General features: G+C 42.7%; 2 long non-coding RNA genes across 4 annotated transcripts; both read left to right on the forward strand.

The window, feature by feature from the left end:
• Positions 1-9637: 9637 nt before the first annotated feature.
• Positions 9638-12024, forward strand: LOC121973493. Of its 2 annotated transcripts, none has more exons than XR_006109635.1 (4): positions 9638-9950; positions 10030-10122; positions 10193-10327; positions 11972-12024. It is a non-coding gene; the product is annotated as an uncharacterized LOC121973493 (long non-coding RNA). The 2 variants fall into 2 exon arrangements; XR_006109634.1 differs by lacking the exon at positions 11972-12024 and adding an exon at positions 10725-10784.
• Positions 12025-17664: 5640 nt separating this feature from the next.
• On the forward strand, positions 17665-19975 carry LOC121973494. 2 transcript variants are annotated; one of them, XR_006109637.1, is made up of 4 exons: positions 17665-17877; positions 17957-18049; positions 18120-18254; positions 19923-19975. It is a non-coding gene; the product is annotated as an uncharacterized LOC121973494 (long non-coding RNA). The 2 variants fall into 2 exon arrangements; XR_006109636.1 differs by lacking the exon at positions 19923-19975 and adding an exon at positions 18651-18710 and having other exon boundaries at positions 17666-17877.
• The last annotated feature ends 899 nt before the right edge of the window (positions 19976-20874 follow it).

Consider the following 20874-nt stretch of genomic DNA (forward strand, 5'->3'; position numbering starts at 1 on the left):
GACACAAGGTTTAGACAAAACAAGACCTAGCTTAACTTGTTTGATCACATCAAAACACCTTGGGGTTCCAACACCTTCTACCAGAAGGTTGTGAGGGCACCTTCAATCCATTGAAGGCGCCTCCAACAGTTACTTCCGAGTTCCAGACTTCTCCTTTGGCTCTTCTACTGCTCCACTTACTTGGATGATTTCGGCCAACCAGAATAGGACTCATCCGAACCTATTTTCTGGCCTTCTCCTTGTGCAGTTTTCCTCCTAGCTTCTCGTCCCTCGGATAGTCGTACGCATCCTTCTCATTCGCCGGTGTACTCTTTTGCAGCACCTCGTCCCTCGGACGCACATAGTCAGTCGGCTCTCTCCCGTGTCGTCCTTTTCACTAGCTGCGTCTCTCGCTCGACTTCTTGTGCTCCTAAACTCCTGCACACTTAGACACACAGAGATTAAATACTAACAAGATCTAACTTGATTTGGTTGATTACATCAAAATTGTCACGGGGTACCAACAGTAAAGCATCAATGAAACTAAGCATAGAATGAAACCTAGAGCATGTAATGAAACCTAAGCTAATCTATCCTAATTGCATTCAATTAAAACTTGAACTTAAAGAAATTGGAAGAACAAGACAAAGAAAGAATTAAATAAACTAAAATGCATCAAATTAAACTTAACTAATAGTTGAAACAATTCATCCAACATGTTTCGTGCATGAAACTATCTAAGCATGGTACATGCAATTCAAACTTGGGGAATCAAGTTTAATATAAGCATTCAACCACAATTAATAGTCCACAGGGCGTAGCACAGCTGGGGGGTGCATGGTTTCGTAGCCAAGAGGTCCAAGGTTTGATCCTCGGGGTGTGATTACCTGGGGTTAGCGTCCTGGCCATGCGCTTTTAGCTGTGTACCTACATTTACCTCCCTCTATATCCGTGGGACCGACTTTAGGGGGGGTCGCTGATGTGGCGGTTGCATATTTTATTCAACCATAATTAATAAACATCAACATAAATTAAACTAAGGTGGCGTTTGGTTCAGAGGTTTGGGAATGAGAGAATGGATTCATTCCCAAACTTTATGTTTGGTTGATGGGAATGGAATCAAGATTTTAGAATGAAACCCAAAAATTTGGGTATGGATGAAACTCACCCCCTCCCTTGGGTTTTGATGGAATGGAAATAAAAATTATATTTTGGACAAAAATACCCTTAGTATATTTGTTTAATTTTTCTTTCATTTCACTCTATCTCTCTCCTTGTTCTCTCTTATCATACTTTCTCTCTCCTCATTCTATCATCACATTTTCTCTCTCAACATACTTTCTCTCTCCTTATTCTCTCTCATCACACATTCTCTACCATTTTCTCTCTGTATTCTCTCTCATCACACACACTCTCTCATTATTTTCTCTCTCTTCATTCTCTCTTCATTTTTTCATCATACTTTCTCTCTCGTCATTCTTTCTCTCTCTTCAATCTCTCTTACCATACTCTCTCTCCATATTTTATCTCATCATATTTTCTCTCTCTTCATTCATTTCTATCACACTCTCTCTCCTCTTCTCTCTCATCACACATTCTCTACCATTTTCTCTCTGTATTCTCTCTCATCACACACACACTCTCTCATTATTTTCTCTCTTTTCATTCTCTTCTCATTTTTTTCATCATACTTTCTCTCTCATCATATTTTCTCTCTCTTCAATCTCGCTGACCATACTCTTTCTCCATATTTTCTCTCATCACACTTTCTCTCTCTTCATTCTCTTCCATCACACACTCTCTCCTCATTTTCTCTCACCATACTTTCCCTCTCTTCATTTTTTCCCATCACACTTTCTCTATTATCACATTTTCTTATCATACTTTCTCTTCGCAAATTCATTTTATCTTATCACACTTTCTCTCTCTTCATGTTTTCTCATCACTCTTTCTCTCTCAACATATTTTCTCTCTCATCATACTTTTTCTCTTCTCAATCTCTCCTATCACGTTCTCTCTCCTCATTTTCTCGCATTACACTTTCTCTCTCTTTATTTTTTTCTCATCACACTTTCTCTCTCATCATTCTCTCTCATCATATATTTCTCTCACATTCAACTTTATCTTCCATTTAATTTTTTCCCTTATTTTCTTATAAGGGTAAAAAAGGAAATGTAAGTTCATTCCGATTGAAAATATTCAACTAACCAAACATTATTTTTAGGAATGATACCCAAGCTCATACCCATTTCTATTCCACAATACTATGATACTCATTCTCATTCTGATTCCTAGGAGAGAACCAAATGCCACCTAAGTTAACCAAACCCTCTTCCGCAATCAACTCCAATCGACTACCCTTGTCATTACACCGAGACCTGGATCTGAATGCTAAAGTCGGTGGACTGCAACTCAACAACTAATCCTTTGATCTACAACTCCCATAGCACACATCACACCAAGTTGAATGCTTAAATCGATAAGGAAACAATGCAGCAACCAAAACAGAATTCCAATGACAACATAGGAAGAATTTCTGCCGGAATTGGACACACTAAGATGTAGTTCGCTTCTGTCGGAAATGAATGCACCCACTGAGGTTGCTGGAGTTATGCCCACCTTCGCAATGTCATCCGCGGGAAGTCCACGATGCTACTCAGTGATGGAAGGAGAAACTCACTAGAGAAGAAGAGAAAACAATCGGCTTCCCCTTAGAATCTTCTGCTTTCGCAATGCCATCCACAGAAGACATCCATTAAGGAAGGGTTGGGAGATGGGTACCTTACCAGAGAAGAACATGTTGGAACCCCGAGGTGTTTTGATGTGATCAAACAAGTTAAGATAGGTCCTGCGTTGTTTAACCCTCGTGTCTAAGTGTGCAGGAACTTAGGAACACAGGAAGTCGAGCGGAAGACGCGGCTAGCGAGAAGGACGGCACGGGAGAGAGCCGACGGGCTCGATGCGTCCAAGGGACGAGGTGTCCGTGGAAGAGTACACCGGTGGACGAGAAGAACGTGCGCGGCGTTCGAGGGACGAGAAACCGGGAAGGAAGGCTGCTCGAGGAGAAGGCCGGAACATGGGTTCGGGTGAGCCCTATTCCGGATGGCCGAGATCACCCAAGCTAGTGGAGCCGGAACAGAAAACCCGGACCGAGACGAGCTGAACCGAAGCGGAGCGACCGGACGGAAAAAGTCAACTAGAGTTGACTTTTGGGGTCCGGGGCGCCCGGAACCATCCGGGGCGCCCGGACCCCTCCGGGGCGCCCGGAATGAAGTTTTTGACCAGATCGAGTCAAACTCGATCTGAACGTTTGGGGATAAATTTTATCCCCCCTAGGGCGCCCGGAACCCTTCCAGGCGCCCCGACCAAGGCTATAAATATAGCCTTGGTCCAGAAGCAAATCAATTAATCAGAACGACGAACTTGTAATCAACTTCTGTGTGCTTTACTTTTCTTCTTGTACGTTCAACGCTGTAAGAGGCTACTCCGCCCAGAGGAGAATCAGATAGTGCGCTTACATTCCTTGGATTAGCAATCCCCTGATTGCAAACCAAGTAAAACTCTGGTGTCTGTTTTTCTTTACTTAGTCTCTTTTATTTATTTATTACAAGTGTTCATTATATAGTTGAAATCCGAGAAAGGTTCGTGTTTTAATTTGTAGGGCAATTCACCCCTCCCCTCCTGCGAGCCAAGTGCTTCAGGAGGACTAACCGCCGATCGAAGCAACAAGATGGCCGGACCAAGCATCGTCCCACCAAAATTCGAGGGGAACTTCGCAGATTGGAAGCGTCGTATGGAGGTATTCCTAAAAACAGATTTTGAAATTCAGTTTATTATGAAATATGGTTTTATAGCTCCAGTAGATAAAGATGGAAAAGAAAAAGAAGAGAGCGATTGGACAAAGAAGGAGCAGAATGAGTCAGTAGCAAACAGCCGTGCGGAACATCACCTGCTGAGCGTGTTACCGCCTCAAGAGGTCAACCGCATCGGAAACTATTTATCTGCTAAAGAACTTTGGGAGAAGTTCTTGGAACTCCACGAAGGCACGTCCGAAGCAAAGCTCGCTAGAAGGGACATCCTCCGCAACAAACTGATGAACATCCATCTGGAGAAAGGTGAGAAAGTAGCCAGTCTACATGCAAAGGTAAAAGAACTAGTTACTGGTCTCGAAAACCTTGGTGAAAAGGTGACAAACCGGGACACTATACGCTACGCACTCAACGCGTTTCCAAGAACTCCGGAGTGGACATCAATCGTCGATGCTTACTACATCTCAAAAGACTTGGAGGTAAGTACTTTAGAAGAGTTGTTTTCTACACTTGAATTACACGAAACTAGATATGCAGAGATATCAAAGGACACAACCCAGACTATGGCGCTGAACGCAACCAACAAGGATGAACCCGAGTCAGAATCCGAAGACGATCAAGAAGCGTACATGGTAAGAAACTTTAAAAAGTTTTTAGATCTAATAAATTTAAAATGCAGAATCAAAAGAATCAAAAAGGTAGAAGAAAGGTACGGTGCTACCAGTGTCAGAAGGAGGGACACCTAAGAGAAGACTGCCCAGAACTCAAAAAGGCCAAAAGGAAGTCTCCCAAGAAACACAACCTAAAAGCAACTTGGGACGACACTTCTTCATCCGAATCAGAAGCTCAAGAATATGCCGGGATAGCACTAATGGAAAGCTACGATAGACAAAGTATATCAGAACCTAGCATCGATGAAGGGGGAGCGACCTCGGATGAAAGCAGTGAAGCAGGGGGAGATTCAGGTTTCAAGTCCGACATGGTAAGTGAGGTATGCCTCTTACCCCCTGATCAACTTTATTCTGGCATTAAGACAATGACTAAATCCATGTATAAATTAAAAAATGGAAATATCAAATTAAAAAATGAAATTTTGGAAACAAAAAGAATTTTAGTAAAATCATGTCTTATAGAGGATTTTGATAAATTGAAAACTGAAAATGAAAAACTAAAAGAAGAAATAGAAAGATTGAAAAAAATATAAAAGTTCAAATATTTCTACTTTTAGAAATTATAGAGGTTTAAATTGGTATTATAGATTTCATCAAAGTCAAATTAGAAATATATCAAAAATCTATGTACCTAGGAAATACTTGGTTAATCCTGTAGGTAGGAACCTCTACTGGGTTCCAAAAACTTGCTTAATTTAAAATTAGACTTAGCATTTTTCAGCAAGTAAATTAAACGACTAATTTCATTATGAGGCTTTGTCTAAGGAAGTGGTTGTTGCTCCAATAACCAAGAAGGCCTAGTGCCTCGCCACGACCTGGAAGCCAAGTATCGAAATGAAAAGTTTAATTGACTAACTGAAAAAGCATTAATTTAATTTACCTAATGCTTTAAAAGAGTTATTCAATTTGTGTAAGAAAATATTTAAAATTGATTTAGATTAAAAAAAAAAAATTTTTTTTTGGAAATTAATTTTTTTTCAACTTAGAAAATTTCTGAAAATTATTAACTTAGAAATTCTCTAACAATTAATTTAAATTCTTTTTAGAAATTGACTTAAATTTTTTTTAAAAAAAAATTTGACTTAGATATTTTTTTAATTAACTTAGGAATTTTTCTATGAATATTGTCTTAGACATTCTCCTTTGAAAATAGCCTTCGAAATCTTTTATGAAAAATAACTTAAAATTTTTTTTGAATATTGCCTTGGAAATTGATATTAATTGCCTTAGAAATTTTTTATGAAAATTCACTTAAAATTTTTTTACCTTAGACTTGTTTAAAGAACCCCTATTTTTAATGTGATCAAAGGGGGAGAAGAATGTTAAGTCTAGGGGGAGGTATATAAACTTTTTTTATGAAATATCTTTGGACTTAATTGCAAATAAATTATTTTTATTGCATCTGTTTTTCCCTAGCTTAACTTGGGTTGCTCACATCAAAAAGGGGGAGATTGTTGGAACCCCGAGGTGTTTTGATGTGATCAAACAAGTTAAGCTAGGTCCTGCGTTGTTTAACCCTCGTGTCTAAGTGTGCAGGAACTTAGGAACACAGGAAGTCGAGCGGAAGACGCGGCTAGCGAGAAGGACGGCACGGGAGAGAGCCGACGGGCTCGGTGCGTCCAAGGGACGAGGTGTCCGTGGAAGAGTACACCGGTGGACGAGAAGAACGTGCGCGGCGTTCGAGGGACGAGAAACCGGGAAGGAAGGCTGCTCGAGGAGAAGGCCGGAACATGGGTTCGGGTGAGCCCTATTCCGGATGGCCGAGATCACCCAAGCTAGTGGAGCCGGAACAGAAAACCCGGACCGAGACGAGCTGAACCGAAGCGGAGCGACCAGACGGAAAAAGTCAACTAGAGTTGACTTTTGGGGTCCGGGGCGCCCCGGACCGAAGTTGACCAGATCGAGTCAAACTCGATCTGAACGTTGGGGATAAATTTTATCCCAGTCCCGGAACCCTCCAGGCGCCCGACCAAGGCTATAAATATAGCCTTGGTCCGGAATCAATTAATCGGAACAACGAACTTGTAATCAACTACGTGTGCTTTACTTTTCTTCTTGTACGCTCAACGCTGTAATAGGAGAATCAGATAGTGCGCTTATATTCCTTGGATTAGCAATCCCCTGATTGCAAACCAAGTAAAACTCTGGTGTCTGTTTTTCTTTACTTAGTCTCTTTTATTTATTTATTACAAGTGTTCATTATATAGTTGAAATCCGAGAAAGGTTCGTGTTTTAATTTGTAGGGCAATTCACCCCTCCCCTCTTGCCGGCCTCCAAAGGGACCAACAGAACACTCCACCATCAAGAAAACCCTAGATCCATGTCGCCACTGTCCGCTAAAAATATTGAGTGAAAAGGGTACTCGTCGTCGTTGCCAGCATAGAACCACTCCGCTAGGGGGAGACACTAAGATGAGGTCGTCGTTCACAGGAGTCATCGAAGATGTTGTCGTCGCTAGATTGAAGCGGATTGCATAAGAGGAGCTTGGGGCCGTCAAGGATTTGATGAGGAAGACGCGTACAGTAACAAGAGAAAGAAAATGTCCCGAGCTAACTTTGCACTGTGCATCTGCAAAGGTTTTAAAGGGAAATAGGGTTTTTTTCCTCTCATTCAATCTGAGCTATCCATCTTTGTGAGGGAGATGGATGAAGATCTGATCATTTGATTTAATTGATGAAGAGATGAGTGACATGGATCAAGTGACCTATTGATGCAGGAAGCATCCAACGATCGAACTCGTGTTTTGATAATGGCTGTAACGACCACCCTTCTTACTACTACTCTCTAAGGGTGACCGTTACCTAACTATTACTCTACTCACTAGTATTACTTGTGCTATTATAGCAACACTTAGGTTTATCACGGCCCCAGAGGAAGTCCTACCGAAAAATTTCGGCAGAGTCTCCCCTGTACCGATGACCAAATCAATCATACAGACACTATATACACAGCCACAGGCGGCCAGAACATACTTTTTTCATAACCACGCAGTATAATAACACAATAAGAAGAAGGAAACTACTCTAGCAATAGCAAACAACTATATCACTCCAACAATAGGACCCAACTACAAGTGCGGAATAAACTTAATTGCAATCTCAACTCATAATAATATTTAAAAAAACTAAAAGAACTCTAAACAGAAGAGTCTTGACAATTTACCAGCAAACTCTGGATCTCTCCATAGTCCAGTCATCACACACCTTCATCACCACCACCTTGTCGCCTTCCTTTCATATTTTAGCTTTTCCTTTATCTGCAGTAGGAGGAAAAATAGATCTATAAGTGAAACACTTAGTAAATACTATACTATCTCACAAAAACTCGAAGTGCATAAAAATGCAAACGATACTAAAACTGAAATGCTAAAAGAAATCTACTCATGCTCATCTAATAGCAAAGTACTCAAATAAACTGCATACTCATGATATACAAGAATAAAGCTGAATACTGGAAATAATACTAAATATGCTCACTAAACTGATAAGAAAGTAATGAAACAAATGTTGTATGCTTATAAATAAAGAAACTAAACTTCTGTTGATTCTAAAGAAATAATACTTGTTTCATTTACTTATAGCTTTATACTTGAAATTAATCTTTTAATTTCTTTTACTTTTACTTTTCTTTCTTCTTCTTTTTCTTTCTTCTTCTTTTCTTTGGGCCCAGGCTTAGTACCATCTTATGTGCGCTCCCTAATAGAGACTGTTGTAGTCCCACAGGGTAAAGACCTCGGTCTTACCAGGGTCGAGACCTCAGAAACGGTCACCTAGATTTGTTTAACGACAACCTCGGAAGTCGGGTACTAGTCTCTTACTTTAATTTACTTGTTATCTCTTTTTAACTAGACCTTGGTCTTTTTCTTATTTATAGCTGCTCATTATAGCAAGGAAAGTCCAAACTAAATGCTATGTGCATACATGTATATGCTAAAATCTGTTCATGCATATCTTAAAGCAAAGGGAAACAAAAATCAGCATACTACTATATGTTATAATCTGTTCATGCACATCTTAAAGCAAAGGAAAACAAAAATCAGCATGCTACTATATGCTAAAATCTGTTCATATGAATACTAAAAATCTGCACATGTGAATAACAAAAATCTGCACACGTGAATCATTAAAAATCTGCGAATGAACCAAAATTAAAAACTAATACGGCTCATGCTATTCTAATACTGCATACTTTAAATAAAGGCTGCCCTTCTAACTAAATAAGGGTTGTTCTTGCCCTTTGAGTTGCAAGGAAAATGCTAAACCATTCTAACTAATTAAAGGGTTGTTCTTGCCTTTTTGAGTAGCAAGGAAAATAATAAACCATTCTAACTAATTAAAGAGTTGTTCTTGCCTTTTTAAGTAGCAAGGAAAAAGCTAAATCATTCTAACTAATTAAAGGAAAACAAATCTGAACTCTCTAAGCATGCTACAATAAACATAAATCAAGGAAAGTAAGTCTGAACTCTCTAAGCATGCTACAATAAACATAAATCAAGGAAAGTAAGTCTGAACTCTCTAAGCATGTTGTACTAAACATAAATCAAGGAAAACGAATCTGAATTCTCTAAGCATGTTGTACCAAACATAAATTAAGGAAAACGAATCTGAATTCTCTAAGCATGCTATACTAAACATAAATTGTGAGATCTCGGAAAATTTAAATAAATAGGGTTATTGCAGAAATAGCCTTATAAAATTTTTCCGAAATTTTTTGAAATTTTCTGGGAATTTTCCGGAGCTCGTACGACGGGTTTTACGGGGATTAGTTTCGGGTACGGATAAAGCCGAGTTGGGATACCCGTTTAAATGAGGAAATGGTTATTTATATAATTCCTTTTTCCTTATTTCTTTTCCCCCAAAACTGCCGATCCCTACTTGCCTTCCCCGATCTCCCCTCTTCCTCTTCCTCTCTCTGTTCTCTCGCGGACGGGCGACGCCGAAGCAAGCCGAGAGCTCCGGTGATCTCCTTCGGCCGGCATCGACGCCTAGTAAGCCCAGATCCAGCCGAAGCCTCCTCCTCCTCGCTCTAATCTTTCTGAAGACACTCACGGGGACGAACCGACGCCGAGCGTGGACGAGTCGACGCCGACGATCGCCGGTGTAGATCTATCTGCGAAGCTTGGAGAGGTGCCCTAGTCCGGATTTGTGCCACTCGATCGCCGGCGTGGGTAAGCTAGCCTTAACCGAAAACCCCTCTTCCCGATTTGCCTCTTGATTCATCACTGGACACTTGTTGATTCAAGGGTTTAGCTAGATTAGGGTTCTTCTTTTGGAATTGACTCTTTTTGTGCTGGATTCTTTCCCTGATCGGATTGGTCATCTTCTTGTGGTTGGTTTAGGTTTCGGTTGAAGATGATGGGATCAATCGAGTTGTCGAGCAGAGGCTTGAAGGTTTATTGTGTGATCTGTGATCTCCAATCTTGTGATTGATCAGTCTTCTCTTTGATTGATTCCGGCCACCACATCCTTGGCAACAGATTAGTACGCTTAAGGTAAGGTTAGATTATTAATTAGGTTGTTACTTGAATTTGGAATATCCACTTCTTGATGTTATCTTGATCCGAATGGTAGGGGAGAAATCCAGCAGGGAGGTTGTGTTCTGGAGGTGAGCGATAGGGATCTTGGACCTTATCTTCCTTGCTGCTGATTAAGGTCACGATTAAGGTAAGATTAGGGTGTGTGATCTTTGATTTCCATGGTTTGATCTACTATTTGATCCAAATGAATCTACCAGTGAGGTGAAGTTCTGGATTGTGAAGTAAACCCAGCAGAGAGGATCAGTAGGCTGTGAGCTGTCCTGTTTCTGTGGATTTAGAATTGGGTGCTGTGGTGTTCTTGATCCAACATCAACAGGGGCTGTGAGCTTGAGGTATGGTGTAAGGATTTTCGATCTTAGTTGTAGATCATGGTGTGATTTGAATTCTAGATGATCTTGTTCTAGATTGGAATTAGGGTTTTACTTAGTTATTTATGTGGAGGGATTTTGATACATGTTGTAATTAGTTGTTAAATTGCGTAGATGTAATTGTGTAGAATAAATCCAATGAAATAGTTAGGGTTAGGGTAATTAACCCTAATCAACCGTTGGATTTCTAATCTAATTGGTGATTAGGGATTAGGTAACTAACCCTAATCGACCATTAGATTTAAATTGGTAAGTTGTGATTGTGGTGATTAGGGTTTTGCCCTAATTTAGTTTTTAGGAATTTTATTTAGCTATTTCATTTGAATTTAGCTAAATAAAATATATATGTTGTTTGACACAGGACTCTGATTCGAGACGGGCGTCTCGACTTCGGATTTGGATTGTACCATCTATTTGAGGCGGGTACCCTTTGACTTATCTTTTGATAATGTCTTATGATATGTGTAGCTTATATATACTTACCAGTGGCAGATAGTAGATTATTTTCTTCCCTGGTCTTAGCTAGTTGATACCTATCGCATGCTTCATCTGCTAGTTGCTTTACTTCAGGATTGGATACTTATCTCTTGCCATGTATATATCTGTTCATAGAGATGCATATCTATAGTGCGCTACTCTACTGGATTAGTTGCTTTACATGTGTGATACATGCTCTTGGATTCATGATACTTACATCATTGTTATATGTGATGTCTTTGGATTATGCTGTTTATATCATGGTTATATATATGCGTTTTGGCACACACATATATGGAGGAGGCTATGTTCGGGTATGACATACTGTAGCATCATGCACCATCTGCATGATTGCATCTGGCGATTGACGACTCCATTATTGTTGAGCTCGTCGGCTACATAGGCCCGCACACAACGTGTTTCACTGCATGGGTAGTGGCACGGCACTTGGGGTGTGTATGGCGGGTTGCTCGGTGGTGCACCGCCGGGGTGCTCATGGGTAACACGTCAGGGATCCCTCCCCGTCATCGCGTACCGGGAGTTGAGAGCATTTCGCTCCCTCACTATGTTTGAGGTAGGAGGATAGGTGTACTCGACAAGATCCCGTCCACTCGGTCACTCATCGGGGTAGTGACGGCAGAGTGCACGGTGTCCCTACCCACTCGGTCTCACCATTGTGTGTGAGATGGTGATGGGTGACCATGTCATATTGCATCATATGCACGGATTGCATTCGTTATGATTGATGCATTTTGGTGATTGCATATGATTGACATGCATACAGGATACATGCTTTTGCTCTGACTACTTTTATCTCTGTATGTTGACAGTCAGTTGCTCAAGCCTCGCAGGTGAGCACAGTTTATTTCAGTTATGCATTTTCTTATCATTCTTGCTATAGACTGTACTTTATGCCTTTTGCTGGTTATTACAGTTTATTTCAGCTATGCATATCTGTTATACTGTTAGGAGACCGTACCGTAGGTTGTACTGTTAGGAGATTGTACTGTAGGCTCTATGGTTTAGTGTACTGTACCTTAGGATATTACTGGTAGTTATATATTGCTGTACATGTCTATTGGATTACCTGCTGAGTTCATTGAACTCACCCCGTTTTTATTACCATTTCAGGTTGAGGCCGTCAGGAGAGATTCCAGTCGCTAGCCCCATTATCGCGAGGATTTTCTTTGTCGGATTATATTTGGCTTTTGCATCTTATATACTTGTAATGTGGGTTTGTATTGTGGACTTTGTGTCGAACCTTTGGGTTTGCTGCTTTTGTTTTCCGCTGCGAATTTTCACACTACTTCGTGGATTTGCTTTCTTCGTTGTAGTGGAGTAGGATGTGTACCTATATCTTCGTTGAGTTTATATCGTTCTTCCTTATTAAACTACGTGGATTGATTATATGTTGAGCTGTGTGGAATGTTGATATAAACTGCGTGGTTGGTTTCTTATTTGTGTTGAGTGTGGCCGAGGTATAGATATATGTATACTGAGATTCATATTGTCCGCCGTACAGGGGAGATGCTGCCGAAATTTCTTCGGACAGGGACTACCTGGGGGGCGTGACAATTTTTGGTATCAGAGCGAGGTTCACGATACTTGCTCTTCGTTTTGGATTTTCGAGGTTTATCTGATACCAATTTATTTGGTATCAGAGCTAGGCTCCGATTCCGGATTTTTGTGTCTTGGAGTTTGTTAGCGTATCTGGATTTTCGGGATTTTATCTGATACCAATTTTTGGTATCAGAGCCTATCTGATCCTAGTTCGTACGAGTTTTGCGATACCTACTTGTCGGGTTTCGGATTTACGAGGCTTATTTTCGTGAGCATTTCTCGGTATTTTGGATTTGTATGGATTTTCGTCGACTTACTCGTTTCGGAATTTCGAGGTATTTTGACGCGGTTTTATTGGTTCTATTTGGGGCTAAGCAGCGACAGGATATCTCCAGACGGCAAATAGGTAATTTAGGTAATTTTTCAGTTCTTATACAATAGTGACAGTAACATTTTCTTTGGATATGCCACCTACACGTGTCTGCAAGACGTGGGCGACCACGAAGAGGCGGTAGATTCTCCCGAGACGAGTCTTGAGAGAGTCTGTAGGGTTGAGCCCCGACCGCCGCACTTCGTGTCATTGTGGCACGGTGCTTATCGGACCCGATAGCTCCGAGGTACCTACCTGTACCACCAGTGGTACCACCATCGCAGATCGGCACCTCCCCACAGTAGTACTGCAGATACCCGGCACCCCTCTAGCCGTGTCTGCTACCCGTGATACCGTCGGTTCTGCATCGGCACCCCAGACAGAGAGTTACTTCTTACGATCGCCCATCGTACCTTTAGTCGTCCCTACTTATGCCTACCTGTAGTTCCACTAGTGGTTCCTACCATGTTTATGTGGCAGCACCAGTGGTACCTCCTCCAACCCATAGGATCGGCTCCGGTGGTTCTGTCCATCCCGTAGCAATATCTACGAATATGGTTGCGGCACTGGCACGGATCTTAGCGGAGTTGGTGAAAAGCCAATTCACGCTATTTCGCGGGAGGATCCGAGCGTGGCTCAATCTTGGATAGAGTCTATGGAGCGGACATTCTTTACATGGCTCGCTCCGAGTGGGAGAAGGCCGAGCTGGCTGCTTACCACTTACGAGACGGGGCGGAGATCTGGTGGGACACGCAGCGCTCGATTATAGGCGAGCAACATATTACATGGGCGAGATTTAGGGAGACATTCGAGAGTCAATATTTTCCCCGGGCGTGTCGGATGACACGTCGGTGATTTTCTGAGTCTTCGGTAGAATAATGCCAGATTCTGTCCTGAGTTAGTTGTCAAGGATAGATCTCGTATGCTTCAGTTTGTCCAGGGACTAGACGGGCATCTTCAGGTGAAGATTGCCGGTTTGGTAGTTCATCATACATAGAGGCACTGGTAGAACTCTTATGATTGAGTTAGCTCATCAGAGAGTAAATGCGGACAAATAGAGGAAGCAGACTGATCGGACTTCCGGACAAATCCAGCAGCCACAGACAACTGGACAGCAGCAGAGCAGTCGCACACAGACGGGTCAGAGTACTTCTGGGTCATCTAGTCGACCCCAGAAGTCCGGACGATCTTCATCAGGACGTTCCCGGTCTTCTTAGCAGAACCGGAAACAGTCCACCGGTGACTCTCACTGCATCCAATGCGGGTCTCGAGATCACATCATCTCTGCATGTGCTCTGGGACAGTCAATTTGCTATTATTGCAAACTGCCTGGACATTTGAGCCGAGGCTGTTCGCTGAAGGCTCAGCATGTAGCTTCCGGAGTTTCTGTTCCGGGAGGACAGTTTGGTCAGTCCGGGACTCAGCGAGGCGGGTCGAAAGCCCAATCTTCGCATCGTCAGCAGGGGGCAGCTCCTCCTGCAACAACTGCATATGGCATGCACGAGCAGGAGCATTCTGGTGTCCTTGTGGAGAACCCCACGGTATCCCGCCTTAGTGCTCTCCTGTACTATTCGTCAAGAAGAAGGATGGTACTCTGAGGTTGTGCATTGATTACAGACAGCTGAATGCAGTGACTATCAGAAATAAGTACCCCTTGCCACGGATTGAGGATTTATTTGATCAGCTTAGAGATACATCAGTGTATTCCAAGATTGATCTGCGGTCTGGATATCATCAGCTGAGAGTCAGAGATTATGATATTCAGAAGACAGCATTCCTCACCAGATACGGACATTATGAGTTTTTGGTAATGCCATTTGGGCTTACCAATGCTCCTGCAGTATTTATGGATCTGATGAACCGTATCTTTTTGGAGTACCTAGATCAGTTTGTTATTGTGTTTATCGATGATATATTGATCTATTCGCGTTCCGAGGAGGAGCACGCGCAGCATCTTCGCATAGTCTTGGAGACTCTTCGACGACATCATCTGTATGCGAAGTTCAGCAAGTGTGCATTTTGGCTTCCCTCAGTTGGCTTTCTAGGACACGTGGTGTCTAGCCGAGGTATTTCTGTGGATCCTCAGAAGATCGAGGCTATCACTAGCTGGGAGCAGCCGAAGTCAGTCCAGGAGATCCGTAGTTTCTTGGGCTTGGCTGGATATTACCGACGATTCGTTGAGGGTTTCTCCAGCATTGCTATGCCGTTGACACGTCTGACTAGGAAAGGCGTGAAGTTCACGTGGTCAGAGGCTTGTGAGACCAGCTTCCAGGAGCTGAAGCGGAGATTAGTATCAGCACCAGTTCTGGTTTTACCTTCTGGTGATGACGGATTCATACTTTACACAGACGCATCTCTTCAGGGCTTGGGCGCTGTTTTGATGCAGCACGGTAGGGTAGTCTCCTATGCTTCTCGTCAGTTGAAGAAGCATGAGAAGAACTACCCAATACATGATTTAGAGCTAGCTGCTATTATCTTTGCTTTGAAGATTTGGCGACATCATCTTTATGGTATTACTTTTGAGATTCTTACTGATCATAAGAGTCTCAAATATATTTTTACACAGAAGGAACTCAATCTCCGACAGAGGAGATGGATGGAGTTCCTGAAGGATTATGATTGTACTATTAGCTACCATCCGGGTAAAGCTAATGTGGTTGCTGATGCACTGAGCAGGAAGTCCAGAGGGACTTTAGCTTGTCAACAAGTTTGATCACGGACTTGATTCGAGGATTCTCGAGTTGGGCCTTGAGGAGCGGGGATGACAGAGCAGGTATTCTTGTTACTATGGTTGCTCATCGTCGATCGGGATGAGGATTCGAGAGGCCCGTGCCGAGATCAAGATTTACGCTCATTAGCAGATAGCTTCCGGACAAGAGACCGAGTTTACGAGATGACGAGGGTATTGTTTATTTCCGAGGTAGATTATGTGTACCTCGACTCACCCGGTCATGGAGGAGTTACTTGAGGCTCATCGCTCTAGATTTGCTATCCACCAGGCGGGACCCGTATGTATCGGATTTGAGGCGTTCCTATTGGTGGAACGGTATGAAAAAGGACATCACGGAGTTTGTTGCTAGATGTCTTATCCGCCGCCAGTGAAGGCCGAGCACCGAGACCGCCGTTTATCGCAGAGGATCCCTATTCCAGTGTGGGTGGGAGCATATTACTATGGACTTCGTGGTAGGATTGCCTAGGACTCGACGAGGCCATGATGCGATTTGGGTAATCGTGACCGATTAACCAAATCCGCACTTTTTAGCGATCCGGAAGACGGATTCCTCGGATCGATTAGCAGAGTTATCTTGTCGAGAGATTATCGATTGCATGGAGTTCCGTTGAGCATTATATCATAGAGACCCACGGTTCACGTCCCGATTCTGCAGCAGGCCTTGGGCACACTGCTTCGTTTCAGTACGGCATTCCATCCGCAGACGGATGGACAGGCGGAGCGAGACATTGGAGGACTTGCCGAGGTCTTGTGTCATGGACTTGGAGGCGCTGGGAGGACCACCGCCATTAGTGGAGTTCGCCTACAACAACGGCTATCATTCGGCTATCCAGATGGCACCGTTGAGGCGTTGTATGGTAGGCCTTGTCGGACACCCATCCTCCGGGAAGAGGTTGGGAGGCTCGATTAGTAGGACCTCGAGAGCTCAAGATGCGAGTCGGTTCGCACTATCGACGGAGGATGTCGAGGCCCAGACCGAAGAGTTATGCCGATCGAGACGGAGACCCCAGTACTCCATTGGTGATCACGTATTTTTAGGGTTTCACCCACGAAAGGGGTGAAGAGATTTGGTCTCCGAGGTAAGCTATCTCCCGATATATTGGACCATTCCGGATCTTGGAGAGGATTGGGGCAGTAGCCTACCGTCTGGCGCTACCACCATCTCTAGTTGGCATTCATGATGTATTCCATGTATCTATGCCGAGGAGATACGTATCCGATCCGGCACATGTACATCGGATATATCTGTTCTATTCAGACTGATGTTACTTACGAGGAGGTTCGGATTCGGACCGTGAGAGCGCCAAACAAGACTGTCCTGATCGTTAAAGTCGATGACAGATCATTCGACGAGGAGGCTACGTGGGAGCTGGAGGATACGATCCGAGCTCGATACCCCATCTTTCTACTTGAGGTATGTGGGTTAGAGTTTCTTTTCAGCATTTATACGGTTTGGTTATATTTTAGTGTTTGCTGTTAGTTATAGCGAAATTTGGGGACCAAATTTTTATTAGTAGGGGAGGATGTGAGATCTCGGAAAATTTAAATAAATAGGGTTATTGCAGAAATAGCCTTATAAAATTTTTCCGAAATTTTTAGAAATTTTCTGGGAATTTTCCGGAGCTCGTACGACGGGTTTTGCGGGGATTAGTTTCGGGTACGGATAAAGCCGAGTTGGGATACCCGTTTAAATGAGGAAATGGTTATTTATATAATTCCTTTTTCCTTATTTCTTTTCCCCCAAAACCGCCGATCCCTACTTGCCTTCCCCGATCTCCCCTCTTCCTCTTCCTCTCTCTGTTCTCTCGCGGACGGGCGACGCCGAAGCAAGCCGAGAGCTCCGGTGATCTCCTTCGGCCGGCATCGACGCCTAGTAAGCCCAGATCCAGCCGAAGCCTCCTCCTCCTCGCTCTAATCTTTCTGAAGACACTCACGGGGACGAACCGACGCCGAGCGTGGACGAGTCGACGCCGACGATCGCCGGTGTAGATCTATCTGCGAAGCTTGGAGAGGTGCCCTAGTCCGGATTTGTGCCACTCGATCGCCGGCGTGGGTAAGCTAGCCTTAACCGAAAACCCCTCTTCCCGATTTGCCTCTTGATTCATCACTGGACACTTGTTGATTCAAGGGTTTAGCTAGATTAGGGTTCTTCTTTTGGAATTGACTCTTTTGTGCCGGATTCTTTCCCTGATCGGATTGGTCATCTTCTTGTGGTTGGTTTAGGTTTCGGTTGAAGATGATGGGATCAATCGAGTTGTCGAGCAGAGGCTTGAAGGTTTATTGTGTGATCTGTGATCTCCAATCTTGTGATTGATCAGTCTTCTCTTTGATTGATTCCGGCCACCACATCCTTGGCAACAGATTAGTACGCTTAAGGTAAGGTTAGATTATTAATTAGGTTGTTACTTGAATTTGGAATATCCACTTCTTGATGTTATCTTGATCCGAATGGTAGGGGAGAAATCCAGCAGGGAGGTTGTGTTCTGGAGGTGAGCGATAGGGATCTTGGACCTTATCTTCCTTGCTGCTGATTAAGGTCACGATTAAGGTAAGATTAGGGTGTGTGATCTTTGATTTCCATGGTTTGATCTACTATTTGATCCAAATGAATCTACCAGTGAGGTGAAGTTCTGGATTGTGAAGTAAACCCAGCAGAGAGGATCAGTAGGCTGTGAGCTGTCCTGTTTCTGTGGATTTAGAATTGGGTGCTGTGGTGTTCTTGATCCAACATCAACAGGGGCTGTGAGCTTGAGGTATGGTGTAAGGATTTTCGATCTTAGTTGTAGATCATGGTGTGATTTGAATTCTAGATGATCTTGTTCTAGATTGGAATTAGGGTTTTACTTAGTTATTTATGTGGAGGGATTTTGATACATGTTGTAATTAGTTGTTAAATTGCGTAGATGTAATTGTGTAGAATAAATCCAATGAAATAGTTAGGGTTAGGGTAATTAACCCTAATCAACCGTTGGATTTCTAATCTAATTGGTGATTAGGGATTAGGTAACTAACCCTAATCGACCATTAGATTTAAATTGGTAAGTTGTGATTGTGGTGATTAGGGTTTTGCCCTAATTTAGTTTTAGGAATTTTATTTAGCTATTTCATTTGAATTTAGCTAAATAAAATATATATGTTGTTTGACACAGGACTCTGATTCGAGACGGGCGTCTCGACTTCGGATTTGGATTGTACCATCTATTTGAGGCGGGTACCCTTTGACTTATCTTTTGATAATGTCTTATGATATGTGTAGCTTATATATACTTACCAGTGGCAGATAGTAGATTATTTTCTTCCCTGGTCTTAGCTAGTTGATACCTATCGCATGCTTCATCTGCTAGTTGCTTTACTTCAGGATTGGATACTTATCTCTTGCCATGTATATATCTGTTCATAGAGATGCATATCTATAGTGCGCTACTCTACTGGATTAGTTGCTTTACATGTGTGATACATGCTCTTGGATTCATGATACTTACATCATTGTTATATGTGATGTCTTTGGATTATGCTGTTTATATCATGGTTATATATATGCGTTTACCTTTTGGGCACACACATATATGGAGGAGGCTATGTTCAGGTATGACATACTGTAGCATCATGCACCATCCTGCATGATTGCATGCTGGGCGATTGACGACTCCATTATTGTTGAGCTCGTCGGCCGGCTACATAGGCCTGCACACAACGTGTTTCACTGCATGGGTAGTGGCACAACACTCGGGTGTGTATGGTAGGTTGCTCGGTGGTGCACCGCTGGGGTGCTCATGGGTAGCACGATACACGGGGTTGCAGCCGGATCCCTCCCCGTCATCAGGGAGTTGAGAGCATTGCGCTCCCTCACTATGTTTGAGGTAGGAGGATAGGTGTACTCCGACAAGATCCCGTCCACTGGGTAGTGACGGCAGAGTGCACGGTGTCACAGCCCTACCCACTCGGTCTCACCATTGTGTGTGAGATGGCTGACTGGTTGACAGGGGTGACCATGTCATATTGCATCATATGCACGGATTGCATTCGTTATGATTGATGCATTTTGGTGATTGCATATGATTGACATGCATACAGGATACATGCTTTTGCTCTGACTACTTTTATCTCTGTATGTTGACAGTCAGTTGCCCAAGCCTCGCAGGTGAGCACAGTTTATTTCAGTTATGCATTTTCTTATCATTCTTGCTATAGACTGTACTTTATGCCTTTTGCTGGTTATTACAGTTTATTTCAGCTATGCATATCTGTTATACTGTTAGGAGACCGTACCGTAGGTTGTACTGTTAGGAGATTGTACTGTAGGCTCTATGGTTTAGTGTACTGTACCTTAGGATATTACTGGTAGTTATATATTGCTGTACATGTCTATTGGATTACCTGCTGAGTTCATTGAACTCACCCCGTTTTTATTACCATTTCAGGTTGAGGCCGTCAGGAGAGATTCCAGTCGCTAGCCCCATTATCGCGAGGATTTTCTTTGTCGGATTATATTTGGCTTTTGCATCTTATATACTTGTAATGTGGGTTTGTATTGTGGACTTTATGTCGAACCTTTGGGTTTGCTGCTTTTGTTTTCCGCTGCGAATTTTCACACTACTTCGTGGATTTGCTTTCTTCGTTGTAGTGGAGTAGGATGTGTACCTATATCTTCGTTGAGTTTATATCGTTCTTCCTTATTAAACTACGTGGATTGATTATATGTTGAGCTGTGTGGAATGTTGATATAAACTGCGTGGTTGGTTTCTTATTTGTATTGTATTGTTCCGGCCGAGTGTGGCCGAGGTATAGATATATGTATACTGAGATTCATATTGTCCGCCGTACAGGGGAGATGGTGCCGAAATTTCTTCGGACAGGGACTACCTGGGGGGCGTGACATAAATCAAGGAAAGCAAGCCCAACTAGCTGTTCAAACTAAAGATCTGCTGAACTAAAACCCCCTGCAAACATGTTCACAACATAAGGCAACACAAATATCTAAACTTCCTATAAAAACTTATTCATAGCTCCTGTTTTCATAGAGTAAAAGAAAACCTTTAAGCATGCTTCAAACAAACTGAAACCAAGCAATGACAACGAACCAACTACATGTTAAAAATTAATCTAACACATTCTATGTTCATTACTTAGCACAAAATCCGAAATTAAGGAATCAAGCTTGCTGAATTGAAGCATAATAAATCAAGCCTAACCTAAAGAAACCTAATCCACTCAAAACCCCTTCTTTCTTCTTTGATTCACGGCAGCAAGCACAACCCACCGGCTGTTCCATATGATTCGAAAGTGGAGAAAGCAAGAAAATTCATGCAAGCTTCGGAAATGAGAAGAGGAACAAAGAATAAATCTCGGAGCTACTCCTATCACAGGTGAGTA

This window comes from Zingiber officinale, chromosome 4A, assembly GCF_018446385.1.
Source record: "Zingiber officinale cultivar Zhangliang chromosome 4A, Zo_v1.1, whole genome shotgun sequence".
NCBI classification, from domain to species: Eukaryota; Viridiplantae; Streptophyta; class Magnoliopsida; order Zingiberales; family Zingiberaceae; genus Zingiber; species Zingiber officinale.